The 26,140-nt window shown below is 36.3% G+C and overlaps 1 protein-coding gene and 1 long non-coding RNA gene across 3 annotated transcripts in view; one reads left to right on the top strand and one right to left on the bottom strand.

Annotated features, from left to right (window-relative positions):
- Positions 1–3,842, bottom strand: part of gulp1a (GULP PTB domain containing engulfment adaptor 1a) — a 71,666-nt gene extending 67,824 nt beyond the window's left edge. The window contains exon 1 of one of the 2 annotated variants that reach the window (XM_079822089.1): positions 3,589–3,842. The gene's annotated coding sequence lies outside the window, so the exon portion shown is untranslated. Of the gene's footprint in view, positions 1–3,486 lie in introns of both variants that reach the window. The other variant, XM_079822091.1, reaches the window with a different exon arrangement.
- Positions 3,843–20,633: 16,791 nt separating this feature from the next.
- LOC307129036 lies at positions 20,634–22,760 on the top strand. The gene is made up of 4 exons (XR_013816843.1): positions 20,634–20,972; positions 21,087–21,146; positions 22,431–22,553; positions 22,647–22,760. It is a non-coding gene; the product is annotated as an uncharacterized lncRNA (long non-coding RNA).
- Positions 22,761–26,140: the final 3,380 nt, after the last annotated feature.

The following is a 26,140-nucleotide window of genomic DNA, read 5'->3' as shown; positions in this document are numbered from 1 at the left end:
TAAAAACAAAACCATTTGTTTTAAAATTAAGGCTTCAAAACACACAATAGATATGTGTTCACAAGACCTTTGATTATTGTGTTTTTGTCTAGAGTTTTTGCTTCAAAATGATGTGAGAATCATTGAGCCTACTCATTCACATAAAACAATATATTAATTTACATTTTGTAAAACACTTTTTCTTTACTCAGGCCGTATGCGAGTAGGCGTGAACAACCTATGAATAATAATGTGATCACTCCTGAGAAACAAAAGACCTGCATAATAATGAGCTGCATAATGAATGAGCTTCAGGTAGGCCTACTAGATTTTAGGTTTACTAGATAACATTTCAACGTTTCTTTAGACATATGTCTCATGTTTGTGTGTCAAGTATTCACTAAGCTACAGGTCATTTTCTGAAGAGAATCCGATTAGACATCATTTACAGAGAGGCTGAAGATCGCGAATCATGTTTGTTTCCCTTATTTTGCAAAAAGCACAACAGTTTGTTTTTATTGTGACTGTACACAAAAAAAATAGAAACTTAACAGAATATAATGATGTATAACACTTGCATGAATGATAAAAAACAACAGAGTTATTTGAGTCTCTTTGGCACTGATAAGAAAAAAAGAGAGCAGATCGCGCCGGCGCGACCACGACTCGAGACGGTTAAAGCTGATCGTGAACCGATTATCTCTTCCTTGTAGTTCATTGATAAATAAACATGAATGAACACTAAAAGATATGTTTTTTCAACTGTGGAAAGACGTCAGTACACACCGTTTTTCCAAGATCAAGTCCACCAACGTTAACTTTCCTGACTGCTTTGTCGGACAAAACAGCAGATTCGGCGATATGATTGGTCAGATCGCCTGTCAATCAAAATTGCGGGGAAGGGTGAATTAATGACAGAATTTTCATTTTTGGGTGAACTATCCCTTTAAAAGGCACAATATGCAAGTTTTCACCACGCGCGGTCGCATTTTCAAAACAATAACAAAGGCGAAGCTTGATGACGCTATAAAGGAGAGTGGAATAATGGGAGATGTTGTTTTCACCATCCAGAGATGTATGGAATTCACAAATCATGTGCACGGATGAGGTAATTAATTAGTTTTTGTATTACCTGTACATTTGATCAACATTTTATGTCATCGTAATGAATTAGCAGCAAGGAATGTGAAATGTAATGCTATATTAGCCTGTTACTGATATGTGACTATTTGTCAAATGATTTGGTGGGTTATTGCTGTGCAGTTTTACATGTTTAAAACAATATACTAAAAGTACATTTGAAATGAACCCACAGTATTTGCAACTAATGGGTAAATATTTTTGTGCAACACATATTGTATAATAAATTTGTTGTGACACTCTCTCAATCTCAAAAACGCCACGTTGATATTGATTCATGTTTTATTTCTCCGTGTAATAAGGTAAAAGGATCAGGGAAGGAGGAGACAGGAACCAGCGAACGTTTCAAACAATTTAATAATAAAATAAACAAAGCAAAGGTAAAAACGGCAGTCACTTACGGACAAATACCGCACACATATAAACAAAACATAAAAAAGTCCAGGCCTGGTCCTCTCTCGTCCTTCACTGTCGCTCATCCTTTTATGCTTCCGAAGCTCTTTCGTGAGAGATACTAGATCGGTGCAGCACACAGGTGACCCTCATTATCAATCACGTCACCGGCTACCGCCAATGAATAATTGGGATCCGATGTGTAACAACCCCTTCCGTATTTGTCCACATGTTGCCATGGTTTCTACGGAAACAGAGGATAGCGTGGATATTATGTAATTGATAGATTTACAAATCCTTGGGAACTTTTGGCATAATGTAAGTACACAACTGCATGAAATATCCCACTGTACATGTCAATTTTGGATGTTTTATTACAAAAACTTACATATTGTGCCTTTCAATGTCATGCCATTCCACATACGAACGTTATTTAAAACACATGAAAAGAAACACACATCAAGTTAAACATGTTTTCAGCAAACACTTAGATCTGATAAATTCTGACCATAGTTTATACTGAACAAATCATTTTGATCATTGTGAAGCAATTTTTGCTCATTAATGAAGAACAGATAACAGATATCTCTGAGAGACATCAAATAACATATTTGAAGGTCATGATAATATTATTTAAAGCATTACAATTAGTTTGTTAAAGGTAGTTTGTTAATTTTCACAAAAAATATACATAATAGAGGAATTTAAAGCAACTAGCAGTGTCAAGCCTTGCAGTCATATTGCACCCTGTCATTAAACAGACTGACCGAATGCAAATATTAAAAAGTCACGCACTGGCACCTTATGCTGCGCAAATGAACAGAGAATGGATAGCAGGGAGAATTCATTTAAGTCTCCTTGCTGGCAGAATATTTGCAAATGGACTTTCAGTGATGAGTTTGCCTTTCTCAGAGAGGGACTGTAAATCCAGTAAATCTGACTGGCTTTCACTAAAGGAAAAGGTATTGTTATGCAGATTACAGCTTGGAAATGGCCTCTAGAGGTATCCATGGACAGACCTAGCCAGTTCTTCCCAGGGGCGCAACATGGCCAAATAGGAGTTTTAACTACTGACAATCTGAAGTAGGATGAAACCCTTCAGCAAGCTACAGAACACACAAAATAATATGATCAGGATACGCCAGTGCATAAAAAAACATAACATAACATAGGCTACAGACAGTCAAATAAAGAGACTTATTTGAATGACAGAGATACAGACATAAATAGCCTAAACTGGTAACCAGGCAGATAAGGAAAATAGAATGACAGCTAGATAGACAAAAATGCAAAATGACAGATAGTTACAATAGATAGACTAATAAACAAATAGACAGGTAGAGCAGTATCTACTGCATCTATCCGACGAGAAACAAACAGCTATACAGAGGAATGCAAACAGCTCAGACAAACAAACAAACAAACAGACAAGACAGATAGGCCTATATAAAAAAAGCTAGTTAACAGCCTACAGGTAAAATGTAAATCCATCTGACAGACTGTCTGTTAAATGACTTTGTCCCTCACAAAACACAGATGAAAAAACGTTAAACTTGTGTCCTACTTTACTTTAAAACACTATCGCATGATTCGCGTCAATAAACTGTAGCATCAATCTGAAAACATGAACACTAAACAGTTGTCAGACGCGTCAGTAACCTGCACTTTTTCTGCAAATTAAAAACCAACGGAAAGCTTTGGGAAATGCAACATCTCGCTCCAGCAACAAACAACAACTACACAATTTCAAGATCACAGGAAAGAGCAGAAAGATCCCGCCTGCTGGCACTCGTGCATCCATGTTACAGAATGAACCTGCTCGAGCGCATTCCATCCTTACACATTACGTCCATAACATTCCTCTAGGATGCAGCTTTAAACAAACCAATGTTTACATCATGGCTGAAACTACTTCATCTGACAAACAGAATGTAAAAGAAAGTTTTAGTAGGCTACACATGTTCTCTGACTCACTTTCCAGGACTTCAAGTTTCTTTTTTAGAGAGAAGCGTCGTACAAACACAATCCACGATCCCGAAATGCTTACTTTCCCAGGCAAACGTACGATCCACTCACCGAAAAAGAGGAATCCTCTGCGCGTCCTAAGCAGTGCACGCACACGCTGTCTTCAACACACACACTCTCCCATCTTCCACACATCCACACACGCGAACGCGCGTACACAGCCCGCTGGAAAGTTCAGTGACGTCACCCACTCAGTTAAATGCCACCGCAGGAGTCTCGCCAACCAGCTGGAGGTTTAAAGGGCCAGAATATGGGTTATGGGTGCTACTCTGATGCAAACAAATACTCCATGTCTTATTTTCTGTTACACATTTTAGATTGTGTATCCTACTTTATAGATAAGTGACGTAAACAAACCCTTCAAGCTAAAAAAATAGACATTTTCTGTGGAAGAGCATAATATGAGACAGAGAATAAACCGTGAATACAGATAAAATGCATTTACAAACGTTGACCTAACTGGGGCATGTTGTCACAATATCAAAGCTGCTGTCCGTAACTTTTTTTGTGTTCAAGATTTACAAAAAATATATAATATAATATGAATATATTTATAGCCTAATATATAATATGAGAATGTACAACATGAATCCATTTTCCAACCCTTGTTTTTGTCTTACCCTGAATCATTATGGTACACTTATAATAAGTGTTTATATTGGGACTATTTCAGACCGGTCTGGTAGGAACCGCTGCGGAGGAGCACAGTCCCTGAGTGACTCGACATAAACAGAGAGAAGTAGTTCCGGCTGCAATTTTCTTCTGCAAGACGCATGTAATTTTGTTTATTAACCGCTAGAGCGCAAAAAGTTATGGACTGCAGCTTTAAAATAAGCTGTCTCAACAGAAATAAGCATCCTATGGCTTTTCAGCAAAGTAAAACAATTATGAAATAAAAAATTAATAATGAAACAGCAGTTTTAAAATGTAAGGTATGGAAATATGAAACCATTGTTTTGAGAAACAAATACTATAAATAATAAATTGCATAACATTTCAAACAAATGTTTTAAATATTATATTGTTATAAAACTTGTGCTAATATCATATTATATCATATAATATCATATTGATGATTTTACTCTGGGACTTCCCCATGATTGTTGCGCTCTGTGGTTATTTCGGTGCACACCTACACTTTCGTTCATCCTCAAAGCACAAATGAAGATCTTTTTTTGATGAAATCAAATCGCTATATAGCAAAAATATGATGATTTCAGAATTCAGAAAATGCATTCTAATTTATGTTATGAACAGCATACTAACCACAGTTGAATAAAGAACACATTTGTGTAACTGGCCCTTTGACATCTATAGATACTGAGGTTGAGCCCTTGTGACAACAACCCTATCTCCCCTATATACATATTTAACACATGAGCAGGTCTTTTCAGCTGATATTCCAGGAATTTATCAATTTAAATGTCTTTGATCACATATTTTTTCCCACATTTTGTAACTTTATATTGTTTTATATATTTATATACATTTGTATTGTATTTTGTAATCTAAATTATCATTCAATTTAATTAAAATATCTTTATTAACTTTTTAAAGCATCAAAGTGGTAATTGCGTAGCTGTCAATGGAGAGTACAGAAATCTCTCAGATTTCATCAAAAAGATCTTCATTTGTGTTTTGAGGATGAACGATAGTCTTATGGGTTTGAAACGACATGAGGGCAAGTAATTCATTTTTGGGTGAACTATCCCTTTATATGTTGACTAAATGTTTTTGACTGATGCCTTACATTTTTGAATTCACCTGTTCATCTTTCTATTCATTACAATTTAATAGTAGTTCAATAGGGATATGATATGAGCAAATGATAGGCCTGCATTTAGATTATTATTAGAAAAGGGCCATCAGTGGTATAAAAAAACTTTAATCAACTGTCAATGAAAAACTGATGTGTGCCATGCTCAGGTGAGGAGTCCAGGGAGAATGAGAATGGCTTCTTTAGCATCACAAAAGGAGCTCTCACAAAGAGATCACGCTGATTTTAGAGCACAGTGCCAGCCAAGTGGTGCAGGGACAAAGTGTAAGGGAGGTTTTAGACATTGGTTTTGGCTAGCTACGACTGAACATAAAATGTTGGAGCTGTAGATTTATTACTATCATTGTAAAAACGTACAAGAGAAAAGCTATGCTTTAATCACACTGATTGCAACATTCAGTGGCACACCATGGATATAAAAAGTGAAGAGTACCAAAACGACTTTCATGTAATCACTGTCTTTTCAATTAAATTTACGACATTGTTCTCAAAAACTTGGAAATGAATAGAATCATGATATGAAATACTACATTACAAACAAATTCATTCCAACAGGATATCCTTAATCAAGTTGAAACTCTTTTTTTCTCTCTGACATTTTCCACAGACGACAATCAAGATAATCGAATGAAAATGCAGCATTTCTTAATCAAAAGAAAGCTCTCACTTGCATCCCTTACCATTAATTAAATGGCAAAACTGTGTTTGAGTAATCACTCAAGAGAATGTGAAAATGAAATTTGAAAATCACATTTTAAAAACTATTTTTGGCTTCCTTTGGCTGCCCTGTCTTACATCATACAATTATTTCCACTAGGTGTAAAAGTGATACACTGTATACACTATTGCCAAAAATTTGGGGATGTCTGCCTTTAAATGCACATGAACTTTAATGACATCCCATTCTTAAACCGGAGGGTTTAATATGGAGTTGGCCCACCCGTATGCAGCTATAACAGCTATAACAACTCTTCTGGGAAGGCCTTCCACAAGGTTTAGGAGTGTGAATTTTTGACCATTCTTCTAGAAGTGCATTTGTGAAGTCAGGCACCGATGTTGGACGAGAAGGCCTAATTCATCCCAAAGGTGTTCTATCGAGTTGAGGTCAGGCCATTCAAGTTCCTCCACACTTAACTCGCTCATCCATGTCTTTGTGGACCTTGCTTTGTGCACTGGTGCGCAGTCATGTTGAAACAGGAAGGGGCCATCCCCAAACTGTTCCCACAAATGTGGAAGCATGAAATTGTCCAAAATGTCTTGTTATGCTGAAGCATTAATAGTTCCTTTCACTGGAACTAATGGGCCAAGCCTAACCCCTGAAAAACAACCCCACAACATAATACTCGCTCCACCAAACTTTACACTTGGCACAATGCAGTCAGGCAAGTACTGTACTCCTGGAAACTGCCAAACCCAGACTCGTCCATCGGATTTCCAGACAGAGATGATTTGTCAACGTGATTCGTCACTAGAACACGTCTACACTGTTCTAGAGTCCAGTGGCGGCGTGCTTTACATCACTGTATCTAACACTTAGCAATGCACTTGGTGATGTAATGCACTTGGTGTTGCTGCTCGGCCATGGAAACCCATTCGATGAAGCTCTCTACACACTGTTCTGGAGATAATCTGAAGGCCACACAAAGTTTGGAGGTCTGTATCTACTGACTCTGCAGAAAGTTGGCGACTTCTACGCAATGTGCACCTCAGCATGTGCTGACCCCGCTTGCTAAGTTGCTGTTGTTCCCAATTGCTTTCACTTTCTTATAAAATAACACTAACAGTTGACCGTGGAATATTTAGTAGTGAGGAAATGTCTTGAATAGACTTATTGCACAGGTGGCAAACTATCACGGTATCATGCTTGAATACACTGAGCTCCTGGGAGCGACCCATTCTTTCACAAATGTTTGTAGAAGCAATCTGTGCAATGGTGCTTGATTTTATACACATTTTATACACATTATACATGTGGCCATGGAAGTGATTGGAACACCCGAATTCAATGATTTGGAGGGGTGTCCCAATACTTTTGGCAATATAGTGTAGAATAAAGTTATAGGAATTTAGGTTTATGAAAATGTAAAAATAAGTATATTTTTATATTTTATATAAAATATATATTTTACAGAACAAGTTCACCTCTAAAACTGCAAGAACAAACAAAGCCAAATTCTGAACAAGTTGTGTTCCAAATTTTGTCTCAAAATATCTCTAAAAATGAGCTTTCAGTAAGATTTAATTTGGGTACAGTACCAAATTTACCCACTAGATGACATCCAGGCTCTAATGGTGACTCCATTTCCATATATGGTTTGAGTGATCTGAAATGTATATTTCCATAGTTTTTATATCCTGTTGAGACATATGGGGAGTTTTACAATATTTGATTTGAATTCAACCTCTAACAAACACTTAAAAGACATATAGAAAGAACACGGATGTGCCTTATAGCTCAAAGCCGCATTACAAATGGAGAATCTATAACGTCTTTATGTTTAAAATTTTCAGACCTTTTTCTCCTCGAATAACAGAATAGGATGTTATATTTTGAACTCTTGGCATAAAAAAACAAACAGAGGTTTCTATCAATCTTTCATGGTTTTTCATGTCCGTCGCTATTTCAAATTAAAACATTTGAATACACCTCATGAGTCTGAAAATATTCTTGTTGAAAATTAATTGTTGTGAGGTCAGGCACTGATGTTGGATGAGAAGGCCTGGCTCGCAGTCTCCGCTCTAATTCATCCCAAAGGTGTTTTATCAGGTTGAGGTCAGGACTCTGTGCAGGCCAGTTAAGTTCCTCCACACCAAACTTGCTCATCCATGTCTTTACGGACCTTGGTTTGTGCAATGGTGTGCAAAAGTACTCTGTAATTGATATAATTTGAATAAAAAAAACAAATATGAAAACTAGATTTTATATTTTGTCAATATTACTTTAGGTTAAGACTAAGATATTATTGTTTAAAATATATAATGGCAAACGTCCCAGTGAGAGTATTTATCACCATGAAATTGGTATTGCAGTGTCATGCTGATTGTAATAAAGACTCTATCTCACAGTTTTGCTAGTCCAGTATATCTATATAGGAGGCATTTCTTTTAAGGAATTAATTCGAATGACTATGCTCCACATGTCCAATATTCAGAGACAAAGAGACTTTCTTCTCTCAAGTGGTACTGATGTAGAGAGATCTAAGAATCTGAATGCTATCAGACAAGATGTTGTTGTTCCATCTCATTTTACACAAAAGCATTTGAAAGATAATTGAATCTATCTTTGAAAAAGCTCATAGTTAGCAGATAGCTGTAAGTCATGCAATCCTTTTCTTCAGAGCAGAGACCCATATAATCACAGGAACAAAGGCTTTACTGGGGAAAAAATGAAGGCTAAAATTAAATAGCATTGTGTCCATGTGAGTGTGAAAATTTGAATGTAAAGAATGTGTAGGGTAAGGCGGATATTTGGTGTAAAAAAAATGGAAGGAACTACTAAAACAAAAGAATGAGAAATTCCATTGGATACTAAAGACCAACTTAGGCTTTTCCTAATACACATTACGTCCACTTATTATGGGCTGGTCATGGCATTTGAAATTGCGGCACATTTTATTTGGCTCATTGACCACCATGATTTACATTTATGGCGCACTGACAAGCCTCATCACAGTAAAGACTTACATGTTTAGATTTACTTGTAAATATAAATATGAGTACAAAGAGAATCGCTTATGCACCCTGTCTACATAAAGCAAGAATTATAATCATTTTCAGTCTCGCTGCATCTTTTCATGAACTCACTGAGATCTGATGAACACCCAGATGTGAAAGGACAGGTAATCATGGCAATGCAAGCTGAATATGCACATCAAAACAACCCCGTGTCCAATTAAGAGAATGGGTTTTGATGTATTGGGAGGAGTTTTGTTTGATCAGTCATTGATCGTATAACTTTGTGTATTCTGAAAATAGGCAGCAATTCAAACAAAGCAACTAAATAAGAATCTTTGAACTAATTGTATCCAGTTCAGTATAACAAACTCACACACACACACACACACACACACACACACACACACACACACACACACACACACACACACACACACACACACACACACACACACACACACACACACACACACACACACACACACACACACACACACACACACACACACACACACACACACACTCACACACTCACACACTCACACACTCACACACTCACACACACTCACACACACTCACACACACTCACACACACTCACACACACACACACACACACACACACACACACACACACACACACACACACACACACACACACACACACACACACACACACACACACACACACACACACACACCGAGGTTGAGATACTAATGCAGGACCTAGTGAACTGTTTAGTTGTCACTTGCATGCCATTGCTTACATCTCTGAACACCAGGCACTGCACAAAAAAAACGGCTTTTGGATTTTACTTTATTTGTTTTATGGTAAGTAGTTGCACAAATATAATTTTTTCTAAATTTCAGACATATGAGTTCAACATATAACATTTTGCAACTAATACAGTACCAAGCCCCACACCGCCATCCTAGGTGTATATAGCTATATATGTATATGGCAACACGATCTGAGTTATATTAATAAATATTCTTTCAAGCTTCCAAGCTTTATAATGGCAGTGAACAGGGCCAATGAGTTTGAAGCTCAAAAAAGTGCATCCATCCGTCATAAACATACTCCCCACGGCTCTGGGGGTTTAATAAAGGCCTTCTGAAGTGAAGCCATGTGTTTGTGTGAGAAAAATATCCATATTTAACACGTTATAAAGTAAAACTTACGAACGTACAAAAAAAGCCGACGTGACGTGACGTATGACGTTGGATGTAGCGTAAGGGTTTTGAACTGTGAGAGGCGTTACACTTTCTTCATAAATTGAAAATATTAGGTCGTCTGGTGAAAGCTAGGTATAATTTTGTGTTCCGTAAGGCTATGCAGAGTTGTAGACAGACAGTCACCGAGCAGCACAAACAAACAGCAGCCGCATTGTACAAAGCTGTTCACGTCCTCAGACTCAGATTCTTGCATTTCTATTTCAACAATATTATCAATGCTGAAATGAATCTGCAGCAGGGGGGTATTCCAGAAAGCAGGTTGTGACATACCTGGGTATGTTTAAGAGTAAGTAAGCGGATAACCTCAACTTTCGGTTCCAAAAATTAAGGCATCTTTCAGGGTATAAGTAGCTTTAACAACTCACTATCTGAACATAACCTGCTCCGGAGCAGTTTGTGACATATTCAGATGCGTGACGTATTTAAGATATATTCAGATGCGTGTTCTATAATTAATACAGTTATTAATAAAACTTAATGTGTTATATAGTTACAGATATATAATAGTTATACAATATTATATATTAATTCTAAAGTACATTATAACAAGGTAATTTTTAAATGTTAATTAAATTTAAATATATTATTTATTTTATTGTCATCTCACACATGGATCTGCATTCAATTAACAAACAATATAATTGTTTAACATGGCCGCCACGTCCCAGAATGCAACGCGGCGCCCAAGCCCTATTCTCAGTGAATAAAGATGACTTATTTATTAAACGAAAATATTGAAAAAATTATTGCACAACCACCAATTAGGTGGCGATATGTACTAAGTAGGTTATGTAAATAGCCATTAAACAAATACCTCGAGCATACCTCGAGTAAGCAAGGTTTGGGTTAATCAACGAGAGTTCAGCGTATATGGATGGTAAGTTAACCTTGCTTTCTGGAATATCCACCAGGTGGTACGACTAGAGCTAAGTTGTTTACGTCCATTTTTATTGTAATGTATTATTGTACAACATGTGGAAATCGCCTACCCTATCTTTGTTTTTTTGTTTTTTTTAAACATAATTTTACACAAAACCGAAAAAAGTTCTAAACTGAACTAACTGAAAATACAAGAAACTATTTTTTTTATTTTTATAGAAAATCTGGTCAATCCAATCTGACAGAATATAATGGTTTGAAATATATATTAAAACCTAAACAAGAAAACAGTATTTGTCACATGCAAACTATATATATATATATATATATATATATATATATATATATATATATATATATATATATATATATATATATATATATATATATATATATATATATATATATATATATATTTCATACTGAGTACAAGTAACACATTGAATTAAATGTGAAATTTTGAAATAGTTCACCGAAATAGTATTGTCTCAAATAATCTTTGTTTTAATTATATTTCATGCCGCACAAATTATTTTCAGAAATGTATTCCATTTCAAACAGGAAAAGTTTTTTTGCCTTACTATTTAGCCAGTGATTAATTGAATGAGCTCCCTGTCATGAGACGGGTTAACAATGTACTACATTACCTCAGTAACAAGCGCTCTGTGTGTTCATTAAACCTCCTCCTTTTCTTGTGAAGATAAATTGCAGTCACAGTTATACTTCTTAGGCATTATTTCTTTATCTGCTGTATTAGGGAATGAAACCACTTCATACTGACATGGAGAATAGGATATTGCTAAGGCCCTGTTTACACTGAGTATTAAGATGCTTTTTGGTCGATCGGACCACAAGTGAATGATGCTGAAAACAGGTGAAAACTGGGTCCAAAATGTTTTGAGCTTGTCCACTTTCGACCACTTCCAGAGGTAGTTGGAAAAGCATTTGACCGGATTGCTTTCGTAGTGTAAATGCTCATGTGGTCGAATGTGTTTGAACAGCCAAGATCGCCTACTCTCTGCCTACTGGCCTAATGCGTAAACATTATGGGAAGTGTGCAAGCCAGACAGGATTTAAACTGAAGACCCAAGTTTGGAAAAATATCCATATTTAACACGTTATAAAGTAAAACTTACAAACTTACAAAAAAAGCCTAACTGACGTGACGTATGACGTTGGATGTAGCGTAAGGGTTTTGAACTGTGAGAGGCGTTACACTTTCTTCATAAGTTGAAAATATAAGGCGGTCTGGCAGAAGCTAGATATAATTTTGTGTTCCGTAAGGCTATGCAGAGTTGTAGACAGACAGTCACCGACTGTCAAGACCCAAGTTTGGTTTGAAAACCAAGTGTAGGTGTAAACGGCAATGTGTCTCCTTCGTCTACTTGTGATCCGATCGAACAAAACGCATCTTAATGCCAGGTGTAAACAGGGCCTAAATGTATTGCTTGCCACCCCATATGTTGCCTAAAACATAATGCATGTCTGTTTATGCAGAGAGATAAAGTGAGGACCAAGACCCCATCTGAACTATGTGCTGTTTGCTTTAATCTTCTCTTTCTCAAGGAACAAACTTTGCATGTTAGCAGGAGTTGAGACACCCAGACAACAAGCAGCAAAACAGCACTGGCGGGCAGAGTAGAAAATCCTATTAAAAAGGGTCCACTGATAAGGCGATCACAGTTTGCTCAAAGTGGCTCAGAATTTCACACCTTACTTTTGCTTCTACCCACAGCAAGACCACTGTGGCATAGACAAATGTGAGGCTAGTTAGGAGGAAGAAATGTTGCTATCATGAAGCTAATGATCAACATAATGGGTTTGAGTTGTGAGAGTCTACGCGGTTCTGTGATTTGTTGGACTGCCTGAATTTGAACTTTTGCAGTTACTCTTTTCCTTATTAAGACTGATAAATAAATGAGGCAAAAGTTGTACGGAGGGTGCTAGTATAAGCAGAAAATACCCCTACAGCTGTAATTAAAGTTAAAAGGGGTTCAGCACATAAAGTTTTGTAAGTTGTGTTGGTATTATGTGATGTAATATACGACCCAACACAACCCCGGTTATAAATTAACACACTGGGATTCTCAGTAAAGGTATCTTACTCATTCTGCAGTGGGAGGCAGTAGAATGACTCAAAATAGCTGCAGTATAACTGAAATATGAAAATCAAAACCACAGGACAGGTATTTTTACAGAAAAAAAATACACACTGTGGTATCAGGAGTTTGTAAGCACTGACTCATGAAAGTGTCTCTGACCATATATAAAGCTACAATATAAATTGACAAATTGTTTATATAGTGTTTTTTTCTATTTCCTGTAATGGTTTTGGAAACGGCTTCCGCCCATCAGCGATGATATACAGCTAATTCAATTCATCCATGTATTAATTCATTTGGTAAGTAGCCATAAGCAGGATAATAACCCGGATAATAATGAAAAATAGTGACAATGCTAGTTTAAAAAAACAGCACTGCCATGGTTAAAACAGTTCACTTACAAGTATCAATGTAGTCAAAAATAGTATGTGTAAGCCTTTAGAAGGCTGTTGTCTCAATAAGAAAATTATCCTAGCTGGACTGTATGCTGGTGAAAAGCATTTTTTTCACAGTCACTCAAACTGTGTTTACTGTCTTCTCACTTATAACATTGAAAGCAAGTGCCATTCCTCTACAGTATATTGGTTATTAAAATGGGCTTCATGGTCTCCTTTCCTGAACATTATTTCTCCTAGAGATATATTCCTTCTTAAAAAATTCTGTGCAATGTTTGAAGACCACTGGGAGTTAGGCTATGTCTGCAGTGGCTTTGGTGAACTGCCAAGCAGAAGTCGTTGTGGCAGCTTTCATGATATCATTTCAGCAATCTAATTTTCCAAGGCTCACTTAGGGGACCAACAGGGTCGATTTTCTGTTGATGACTACAAAATCATTTCATCACCTTTATGTTTCTTTGAGCATGCTAGGAATCAGCACCAATATAGGCCAGAATGTGATCTTCTCAGGAAAACATTTAACAGTTCATGTGCAGGTGGCATGTTTTCTCAGGGAATGATGCAAAAAGTACCCACAAAGGCTTTCCATTCCCTTCACACATGGAACATTATAGAGGTCAAAGCATTCCCTGGGCTAGAGGTTTATTTATACTGGAAATAGCCAATTACACGCCTGTTTTAAAACACTAGTGCTATAATCTCTCCTGCTTTAGCTGGCTAATAGCAGAACAATGCAAGCGATGGGTAGGATTGCTGTGAAAGAGCTCCCAGCTCAACCAAACCAATCATACAATTATTGCAAATAAATGTCACACAATCAGACAAAAGTGACTGGTGTGAAGAAATTACAGAATTGTGTAATATTACTCACTTACACCTCTGGACTTACCTTCCTTTGTCAAGAAAAGTGCTATGCCTTTCCTCACTCTACAGATCTGAGACCCTATAAATGGCTGGAAAATGAATCAAATAATAATGAATCCAATAAATTGAATTCCCAAGATTAAGAATTTACTAATTATCAAGAATTAACTTGCAAGCATTCTTTTGCTATTGATCACAGCATAAATGTTTTGTAATTCCCCAGAATAAATACAGTACAGAGATCTCTTAAAAATGTTTCATAAACTATTATCTAACATAAACATAATCTAGCATAAAGTAGCTACACTCTCAAAAACACAAATGTGTAATAATTTGACCTTTAGGGGTACAACAGCTTGTCACTGGGGCAGTACCCTTAAAAGTGCATATTAGTACCTTAGAGTATAAGCCTTACATCACCAAGTGCAATGCAAAGCGTCTGATGCAGTGGTGTAAAGCACGCCGCCACTGGACTCTAGAGAAGTGGAGACGTGTTCTCTGGAGTAACGAATCACACTTCTCTGTCTGGCAAACCGATGGATGAGTCTGGGTTTGGCGGTTGCCAGGAGAATGCTAATTTCCTGACTGCATTGTGCCAAGTGTAAAGTTTGGTGGAGGGTGTAGGGTTAGGGGTTGGGCTTGGCCCCTTAGTTCCAGTGACAGGAACTCTTAATGCTTCAGCATAAGACATTTTGGACAATTTCGGACAATTTGCTGCTCCCAACTTCGTGGGAACAGTTTGGGGAAGGCCCGTTCCTGTTCCAACATGACTGCATTCCAGTGCATAAAGCAAGGTCGATAAAGACATGGATGAGCGAGTTTAGTGTGGAGGAACTTGACTGGCCTGCACAGAGTCCTGACCTCAACCCGATAAAACACCTTTGAGATTAATTAGAGCAGAGACTGCAAGCCATGCCTTCTCATCCAACATCAGTGCCTTACCACACAAATGCGCTTCTAAAAGAATAGTCAAAAATTCCCATAAACACACTCCTAAACCTTGTGGAAAGCCTTCCCTGAAGGGTTGAAGCTGTTATGATTGCAACGGGTGGGCCAACTCCATATTAAACCCTCCGGATTAAGAATGGGATGTCATTGAAGTTCACGTGGATTTAAAGGCAGACGTCCCAAAACAGTTGGCAATATAGTGTACCTTAAGATACTACTATGAACTTTTTAGGGGTAAAAAAGGTACACAGATATCCTTTTAAGGGTACTGCCCCAGTGACAAGCTGTTGTACCCCTAAAAAGGTACAATTGTTGAACATTTTTTTAACACACTCTCAATCAAATCTCAATCAAACAGGTACATTTATACTAACTACCACAAAAAAGACTTGCATAACCATAGAAAACAGTACATAGTACAGTGACTCAAATCTGTGAATCACTTTTTAATCAGTTATTGAACCATGCAAACAAAAAGATTCTCGAAAATTTACTTTCAAAATGGACTTTCAATGCTACATATGAGACAGATGCCTGTTTAGGATGAACCGATTCCCTAAAATGAATCAGACTTTGAAATGGTACAGAGAGAGGCGGCAGTTTATGACTAATAATAATAATAATACATTTAATTTGTAGCCACCTTTCACTACACTCAAGGTCACCTTACAAATCTTTCTAAAAACATCAGTATAACAACAGGCAAAGGATGTAATATACATTAGAAACTTAAGAATGAGATATTCCAACAAAAGTAGCCCAATGGCCAGTCAAAAGTAGCCCAAAAATAGCTCAATGTGATTTCTCCATTGGCCGGCTGAATTCTCCACTTATTGGGGGTGTTGGAGTGCCGAAATCTTATACTTACAGGGGCGGAAATCAACCTGTGGAACAATTTTTACCCATGGCAACAACTAGCCCAATTCCGCAGGAAAACCGTTGACTTGCCAACACTGCAAAACATGTGCAATCATAAAAACTCTGTTTAAATGAATGAGTTTTAAGACAAGATTTAAAAGTGTGAAAACTGATGCTGTTACAAATGTCCAGGGGAAGGGAGTTCCACAATTGAGGGGCAGCATAACTACAGTATGTTCAGGCAAATGCGTGGTTAGACTAAAAAAATTGATAAAGAAGATCTGAGAGTACGGGCAGGAACATAAATTTGAAGAAGATCAGAAAGATATGAAGGAGCTAGATTGTCAAGAGCCTTGTCAGTAAGGAGCAAAATGTTGAAATTCAATATTTTACCAGAAGCCAGTGCAAGTGTTGGAGAAATATGCTCTATGAGAGAGGTTCTAGAAATAATTTGTGCTGCTGAATTCTGGACCAGCTGCAGTCTATGTAGAAATTTAGAAGGAAGACCAAAGAGAAGAGCAATAATCTGTAAGTGACGTGGCATGTACACAGATAGCAGTGCTGTTCGATGTAAGGATGAAGATGGTTTATGTTTTGTAAATGAAAATACGCAGAATGAATAATATTATTAACGTGGCCTAAAAACCCATTCACTAGAATGATTTAACTGACAACGCTATAGAAAGAGATATAGGAGCCTAGAACGTTTGATTGAAAAGCTACTCAACAGTAGCCTATCCATTTTGTCACATAATTGAATTGAATGTTTACTGCTATAAAATAAATATATATATTTTTTTAAACTGTATTTAGAGATAATCTGAAATGAATAAAATGTATTAATAAAAAATACTAAAAAACAGCTCATTTAATATTTAGTTTGACCTTCTGAGCATAATGACCTACATTTTAAGCACCTCTTTTCACTGACCATTTGTTGTTTAAGAGTTTCAGGCCCTATTTTGTACCCTAAAGAGAATAGGCCTACTTTCTGCCAAAGAAAACTTAGCATTTTCATCAAAATTCTTATGGTAGTAAGATTATTTACTGGCGTTAAAAGATGGAGAGAGATATGACAGTCCCTGTCTCAAGAATTTCAATTTTGAGAAATTATGTTTTAGCAAGCTCAATATCACATCACACATAATGCTGAAAGTACTGTAAATTATCTTGTGCAAACTACCGTGATGATAGTGAGCGCTGCTCAAAGAGCAAAAAAATATGCCCCCAACCTCATTTAAGAAGATTATTCCCATGCTTGTGCACACATTTCCCTGCTCCTTTGAGTGTTCATTCAGCTACACACCCTGAAAATGATTGCTACCGTGACACCCTCCTAAGAGACAGTGGTATGAACTCTCCAGGGACATTTATTAAAATAGAACCTGTCCTTGACTTCAATATAAAGATGAAGTCTCTGTCGTACCCCTCAGAGATATGGATGTTTTAAAGACGATATGAAATAAATAAATAAGAGTGTCTGATCCCTGTGCAGTGAAATATCTCACATTAGACCTGTCACTAACATCTACTTCTAGCAATGTTTATCTCTGGCATGTTTTTGCATGCCTGTCCAACACACTGCATGAAAACACTGAAATCCGGCACTATCCGGGCATGGTATACTCCTGTGTAATTTGATGTTTACCGGATGTATGTGGGAAAAAGCGGATCAGAGTAACACGGAACAGTATATTTCCAGAAAAACCCGGAAACCTTACGTATGCGGACGTATACAGGAATCCGTGAAATTTCACGGACATATACAGCTGAAACACTGCTGGGTGTGCTAGGACTGAAGACTGTTAGGTGTGAAGAAGACCTTTCATATGTTAATGACTGACACTTGTGCTGGCTGTTCTCAGAAGGAGGGGGGCAGGGGAGCACTTCAGGATTGAGAATTATCTCTGGTCTACTGTAGGCTACAGCAAACAAGCTTTTTACACAGAAAAAATAATTCTTAAGGCCCTGAAACACTAAACTGAACTAGCAATGACTAAAGCCGACTGTGGGGTTGGTTCACGTTGCCTGGGTCTGGGCCAAACCATCAGAATGGTGTGTCAGGGCCTTAAAACCACTGCATGAAAAGAGTCTCTAAATCAAATATTTTTTATAAAAACAGTACAAAATAAAAACCCTGTCTGAACATATACGTTCACAAAAAAATCTGAATATGTAATGAAATAAACAAAGAAATGTAATGGAATTAACAAAGGATAATTAACCAAACATTTTAGACTATCCCCAAACAATTTTTGCAAAGTTTTACAAATTGTAGGCAATAATAGAATTAAATAAAAAGGAGATGAAATGTGGAAAATGAAAAAGTTTGTTTTAAAAACACCAAAAACTGATATGCTCAAAATAAAAATATGGAATAAAAAAGAGCAGGGATTCACTTGCTCAAGAAACACAGAAACACAAGCAGATCTTTCAGCTCTGCAACTATTAACAAAAAGTGTCACTCCAAGATTCTTAACTTTAACACGCTGCAAAAGAGGGGCGTTTTTAGGTTTGAAATCCACCACTCACAATAGATGTAGGTGCAACCAATAAGGTTACCAATAAAAATAAGGCAACCAATAAAAATAATCCTAATTTTACAGAAAAAAACGTCAGTTTTTTACAGTATTTTCTTGTAATTTTGAATTATGTTTAAAACAATGTAAAATTACAAACAATATCTAAATAAACAACTTGACTGTTATTTTAAGGATTATATCATTAATGACAAATTACAGTAATTCTCATTTTTTTATACAGGAACATCACTGTATTATTTTTCTGTTTTCATAAATAACAAATTCATGCAAAATTACAAACAATATCTGTATATTAACAACTGTAATACAATATTTAGCTCATTATATTAAAGGTTTATGTTTATGTCCATACTAACAATTTAACATTATTCTTTGTCATTTTAAAGTAAATCTTATTAGTTTTATATTTACACTGTAAGAATAAAAACCTAAAAAAAAAAACGCAGCTACAGCTGCAAAACAAAAACCGTAAAATAAGTCAAATATCTTAAGTCAAATAAAGTTAAAAAACTTCACAGAAATTTACATTAAACGTTTTAGAGAAAACACTATTAGTTTACAGATTTTTCCTTATTTAAATTAAGATATTTTACTTTAATTTTCTGTTTTACAGTGAAGGTGTATTTTTACATTCAAACTGGTTTTACATTCAATTCTGGATACAAATATAACAAAATATATAGCAAACTAAATATCAAACAATAATTGTTTTTAAAGAGTACAAATCTGCACTGCAAATCTGCACAGGTTGAAACTTCCAGGCCTCTGCCCACACCACAAAACAACATTTGACCAATTCATTAAATATAACAGCAAATAAAAATAAATATACACATTTTCTAACTGTTGTTTTAAACAAGTTTTTTTCTATATTTGCAAGGCTACTTGCTGTCTTTCCGTGTTCTTTTGAGCGTGATTGGTCAATCTGAACGTCATCCAGAAATCTGACCAATGACAGTGCGCGCCTTCAGTTTGAATTATACACCCGTTGCCGTTGGAGTTGCTCGTTGCTCGTGGCTCGCGGGGACGCGACGCGATCGCGCGGCTTCTAATCTTCAACAGGACGGCTTCTTCTGTCCATTAATGGCATTGCATGGATCATTTTAAACCTGTTAAAATCTTATTTTGGACGAATTTTGATTGTGGGATGTCGACTGAGAACGAAAAAACATGAATACGAACAGACTAAGTTTCCAATGGCGGACAGCAGACGGCAGAAGGTAACGTAAACCCCTTTATATTTTTTCTACTGCTTATCAAGATATATAACGTTAGTGCATTAAAGTCATATGCTAATCGTGATTAACTTACATATTCTGTTTCTGTGTTTTGTTGTAATATTGTTAAGATAGGGCTGGGTGTTATGGCGATCTGATGATACTGACTATTGTTAGTGATTTTGCTGTAAACGTTAACATTACCGTTTTATATTGCGGAATGGGAATATAGCGTATATAACGCAGCACTGACTGTACTAAAACTTTTTGACATTTTGACAAGGAAACATGCATGAATGTAGAATAATGAACGGGACATGCATGTGTTAAAATAAGCCTCTCTCAGACAGCAGGCGATCCCGAAATCAATTATCTTTCTGTAAAATGCACACAATTATCTCAGAAACCTTGTCATGTGAGGTATTCACTTGATTTAAACAGTCAGTTATGTCTTAAGTACGTTAAACAGTTCAAGTTAACGTGGGGAAACCCGGATGTGTGTCATTCTGTGCATCCGTTCTTAAAGGGGCTGCAGCTTTGTCATCATTTTAATAAAACAAAAGAGATAGAGAAGACCTTCTGCTTCTTTAAGAATCATGTGATATTAATTAATTGAATATCATACAGTGAAGACTTTTAAAGCAGTATTATTCTGTAGCATTTTAATAAAATATCCATCAAAATAAATATATTGTGATATCGTTATTGTAAAATATAATTTCTCATGTATGTATAATTATATGGTCATAATGCCCATCCCTACTGTCAGCTAGTTTTAAGATCAAGCTTGTCATAAAATGTAACAGAGCTTTGGAATGAATAATCTGAGATCATGTAACTTACACTTGTTCTGCAGAGAGGACAGGAAAACACCATACTTGGACTGAAGAATTATAGGCAAACCAGGATTTTGGATCTACTGTAAAGTTTTTGTATGGGCCTGGTGAGTATGTTTTGCAAGTCCATGTCCGTAAGTTGATAATTAATATTAATTTTTTATCAAACAAATTAATATTCATTTGTGTGTGTGCATGTTTCTTCCCCCCTCATGATCCAGAAGTTTTGGATCCATGATCCTGAAGAACTTTTACAGATGTTGACCCTGAATGTGTAAAAGGTAATCTTAAAAATGTTGTCATTATTTTAATGTTCTCTGTTTTTTTCTGTAATGTAGACGCATGCATTTTCTGTGAAGTTGCTTTGAAACAATATCAGGGTTTTTCCTACATTGAACATTTTTTGCCGGCCGCCAAAACAAATTTTTGTCCCGCCAAAGCCTTATTTGTTGAGTTATTGTGATTTATGATTGATGTAGTAGAGGACTGCTGCACTTGAGTTAACTGAGTGACAGAGAGAACGACCAGTGAGCTCCTACCCCGCTCGCACGCTCTCTGTCTTCAAAATAAGCATTCTTAGCTTTCTAATGTTTCACATATTACGTTAATCAAAATCAAAAGGTCGGAAGACCGAATCCATGTTGCATGTGGCGCTATCAGACGTCTTCCTTTAATTACCGCTGGGTGTGAAATGCGCTCAAAAAACATTGACTGATTCTCTGACCAGCTGACATAAAGCATACTTTAAATAAACAGGAAACAAATCCTATCCGGTTATGAAGTGTTTTCTGTGTCTTGACAAATCTTTCGCGATTTTCTAAAGACGGGATTCACACACAACGCGTCTGCTAATGTCCGATTCGCCACCTAATGACTCCTTTGAACAGAATCATTTTAACGACTGGTTAGAACTGATCTGTCCAACACTGAACTCACGAATTAGTTTAATCATTTACTCAGAACAACACCTGAAATGAGAACACAAGTGTGCTTACCCACTTTAGCAAGAGTGGATGGTAAGAATTATTTTTAATTATCAACAGTCTTTCAGCTTATTTATGTGGACAATGTGTAGTAAAATAAATAGCCTAAAATCATTTAGTTTAGACTGGAGTGAGGTGAACCCAGAACAAATTTGTTGTTAGCTAGCTGATTGTATATGGCAGAAAATTAGGCTATTTGTTCATTTTTTTTTAATACTATTTTTTTAATATTGATATGATTACCGAAACAATTATCAGTAAATAGTGTAAAAATGAGGAACAAAAACAAACATCAAGGTATCAAAATAAGATAAGCAAAAGTTACAAACTTTCTTTGAATTTATTTCAAATTTATTGTCAGTATTGCGCTTGCAGATCATGTGGGTAGGGTATTTTTTTTTTACCGTGCGTATGTGTGTGTATGGATGACCATGTCTGTCAGCCACCACCGAAGACCATTTTTGACCGAGGAAAAACCCTGAATATGTATTGTGAAAAGCGCTATACAAATACATTTTAATTGAATTGTTTTACTTACTTTTATTGGCATTAACTATATATTATTAATGTATTATTTGGCAGGTCTCAAGATGTATTTTATTTTGTGAGACTTTGCTGAGGAAGTATTCTTTGGCTCAGTCTGAAAAGGCCCAGAAAAGAAACACTATGAAGAACATCACACAGAACCGTCAGAGAAAGAGACGGGTAAGTTAAGAAACCGGTTAAGCTTTTTCCCTCCAGAATGTTACTATACTCCTCTCTGAGTTTTAGTGGTTAATTTACTGTCATGTTTTGCAGTTGCTGGAGACCAGGTCCAGGGTTGCACAAACCAACACAGAACCTGTGGTAGACCGCAACTATAGACCTGATGAAGATGAAGATGATGCTGTTGTTGATGGAAGGCTTGGTTAGGCTAGCTACTACAAACCAGACTAGACTGACCCACACTACATGTCACATCACCAGCCCATCATGCCAGTTTGAAAAAAATTTCAAAACTCAAACAACATTGTGTTACAGTTGGTCACAATTATTTTATAATTATAATTTTAATATTCAATTGTTCCATTTTATATTTTCTTTATTCCTATGTTTATATACTTATACTTTTATTGGTTCCCATATATAGAACATTTACATATATTTTATATACACTTTTTAATTTATAGATTTCTTTGTCTCGTTTTATATTGTATACTTTGTATGTTTGTTCCTTTTTAGATGTCCATGTTGCTTTTGATCTCCACGTTTTGTATTGTTGTTCCTTTTACGTCGCCTTCCTTTAGAAACATTTTGTTCACTTATCTTTTCCCCCATTCATTTTAATGTATGTTTATAATGCTCTTTGTTCTTTTTATTTGGTTATATTGTTTACTTGGAATATTTATATGTATTTTAATATATTTTATATACACTTTTTTTGTCTTATAAATGTATTGTTCTCATTTTATATTGTTTAATTTGTATATTTATTCTTTTCCTTTTTATGTTCACTGTGTATTTTATTCCTTTACATCTCTGTCTTTTAAATTCATTTTTTTCCCCTTTTTGTTTCTTTACCAATTCATTTTAACGTATATTTATGTTCTTTGGACTGTTTATATTTTTACATTTGTTCCTTTACATTTGCATCCCTTTTAAATACATTTAGTTAACTTGTTTTTGTTTCACCATTGTTTTAATGTTCTTTTATAATGCTGTTAAGAATGTGTTTTTTTTTTTATACCTTTTTAATAAATATTTCAGACTTTCTCAAATTGTTTTGTGTGTGTTTTTCTTTTGGGAGGGAGAGGGGATTATTTTTATATATATATATATATATATATATATTTATATATATTAATATATATATATATATATTAATGAGCAAAATCTGCATAGCTGGCCTATAACCAATCAAGTCCCTATGCTACAAAACCTAGCCCACCCTTAGCCTTAGAAGTAACCAATAAAGTCACTTGACTGGGTTTTCAATGCGTCCTGTCATCCAATAGCAGTCTGGGTTTTGGGAGTGGTTTTAAAAAAAACAACCAATCCAGTTTGAGATGAAGGACCAATAGGGGGTGGAAGGCAAAGCTGTTTAGAGGTGTGAAAATGTCTCCTGGGAAAAACTTGATGGGATTATTTGCCATGGCAACAAATGGCTGTAGCATGGGAGTATACGGCCACAACATACATCCGATTTGGTACCATTTCGGATGTATACGGACATATACGGATCCATGGAATTTGACCTATCCGGCCAGTATACTCCTGGATTCTTCCGAATTTCAGCAGTGTATACAGGAGTATCCTGGTCCGGATACACCTTTTTTCATGCAGTGACAGTATTAGGAGTAGTACATACAAGTAACGTCATTTACGTAATCAGATTACTAAAGCAATGCATTACTTTTAAATTTACAACAAAATGTCCAAGTTACTTATTTGAAAAAGTAATGCAATTTACTTTGATTTGTTATTTATTGACTGACATCTCTCCAGTCCCCATGTTGAGAAATCAGGAGTAAGTGTGCGCTGTGTAAACATGATGCTTATTGTAGTTCTACGTAGACTAAATGTAAGCATATATTTACTCATCTCACTTGCACGAAAACAGATTCAGTGTTCCTCAAAATGAATAACAACAGTCAAATAAAAAATATTATGCAAACCTGCAGTAATTAAATATGTTAAATAACACAAATAAGCCTGTAATTTATGCATTTAATTACCAATGTCTTTGCTGCTGACCTTCAATGATCCAATTGAACCATACCAATTCAACCATTGTAGCCCAAGACTAAACAGGGTAGAGCCTGGTTAGCACCTGGATGGGAGACCTCCTGGGAAAACTAGGTTGCTGCTGGAAGAGGTGTTAGTGAGGCCAGAAGGGGGTGCTCACCCTGTGGTCTGTGTGGGTCCTAAAGCCCCAGTATAGTGATGGGGACCCTATACTGTCAAAAAGCACCTCCCTTCGGATGAGACATTAAACCGAGGTCCTGACTCTCTGTGGTCATTAAAAATCACAGGATGTCCTTCGGGAAAAAAAAAGAGTAGGGGTTTAACCCACATTTGCCTATTGTCAAGTCAAGTCAAGTCAACTTTATTTATATAGCGCTTTTAACAATGTAGATTGTTTCAAAGCAGCTTTACAGTGTTAAACAGGAAAATAATGCAGCATAATTTTATTCAGCTGTATAGCCATTCTGGAGAAAACGCTGATGTCATCAGTTCATTTCAATTATCATACAGTGACAGTGTGGGCTTTATATCAATAATTAGATCAGTTTATATGGTTAATTTAGTTTATTAATTTATTTCGATGTATAGTTGAAAAAATGTAGTGTCCCCAACTGAGCACGCCAAGCCAGAGGCAACAGTGGCAAGGAAACCAAAACCCCATTAGGTGACCTAATGGAGAAAAATAAACCTTGGGAGAAACCAGGCTCAGTCGGGGTGCCAGTTCTCCTCTGGCCAATTAACAAACAGCGTATGATTATTATTATTATTATTATTCTGGCAGCTTTACAGGTCAAAGGTCATAATAGATCGGAATATTCGAAGGACCGGAGGCAACATGCTGGAGACGGGTTTATTGAGGATGATGTTGATTAAATAATTATTAAAGTGCAATATTTGAATAATCGGAGGCAACACACTGGAGACGGGTTTATTGAGGATGACATATCGATTTAAGTATTATTTAATTGTAATATTCGAACAATCGGAGTCAACACGCCTATTGGCCTCTGTCCATCATTGTGGCCTCCTAATCATCAGCATATATATTGATTGGCTTCTTCACTATATTTCTTCTCCACCAATAAGTTGGTGTGTGGTGGGCATTCTGGAGCATTATTGCTGCCATCGCATCATGCAGGTGGATGCTGCATATTGGTGGTGGTTGAGGAGATTCCCCCCTTCCAGGGCCGTGCACAGACATTTTGAGGGGCAGTGGCCCAAACCAAAAAAAGGGGCACTGGGGTGGGGTTGAGGGTGAGGATTGGGGGTTAGTCAATACAAATGATCCCACTTACTATTCCTTTACTGCCAGACTTTAACTGTCTGATTTGGCTGATGCTCAGTGGGCTATCCCTCACTCTCTGAGCCCAAATTTTTCCTCATGACCATAGATGACACAAACTCTCATATCAGCACTTTTGATGAATGACTATGCCATTTTAATTTTGTAATTTCATCTGAATATCAACATTTGTGAGATTTAGTCAGTCAAAACAGTTTTAATCTAATTTTGTGTCTCTCGAAAATAGTGATCTATGACATTGTACTATGTTGAATATCAAAAGTTT

This window comes from Gobio gobio (assembly GCF_949357685.1).
Source record: "Gobio gobio genome assembly, chromosome: 7".
In the NCBI taxonomy this organism is placed as follows: Eukaryota; Metazoa; Chordata; class Actinopteri; order Cypriniformes; family Gobionidae; genus Gobio; species Gobio gobio.
Note: the sequence above shows the minus strand (reverse complement) of the source record. Positions and strands in the feature narration are given on the sequence as shown.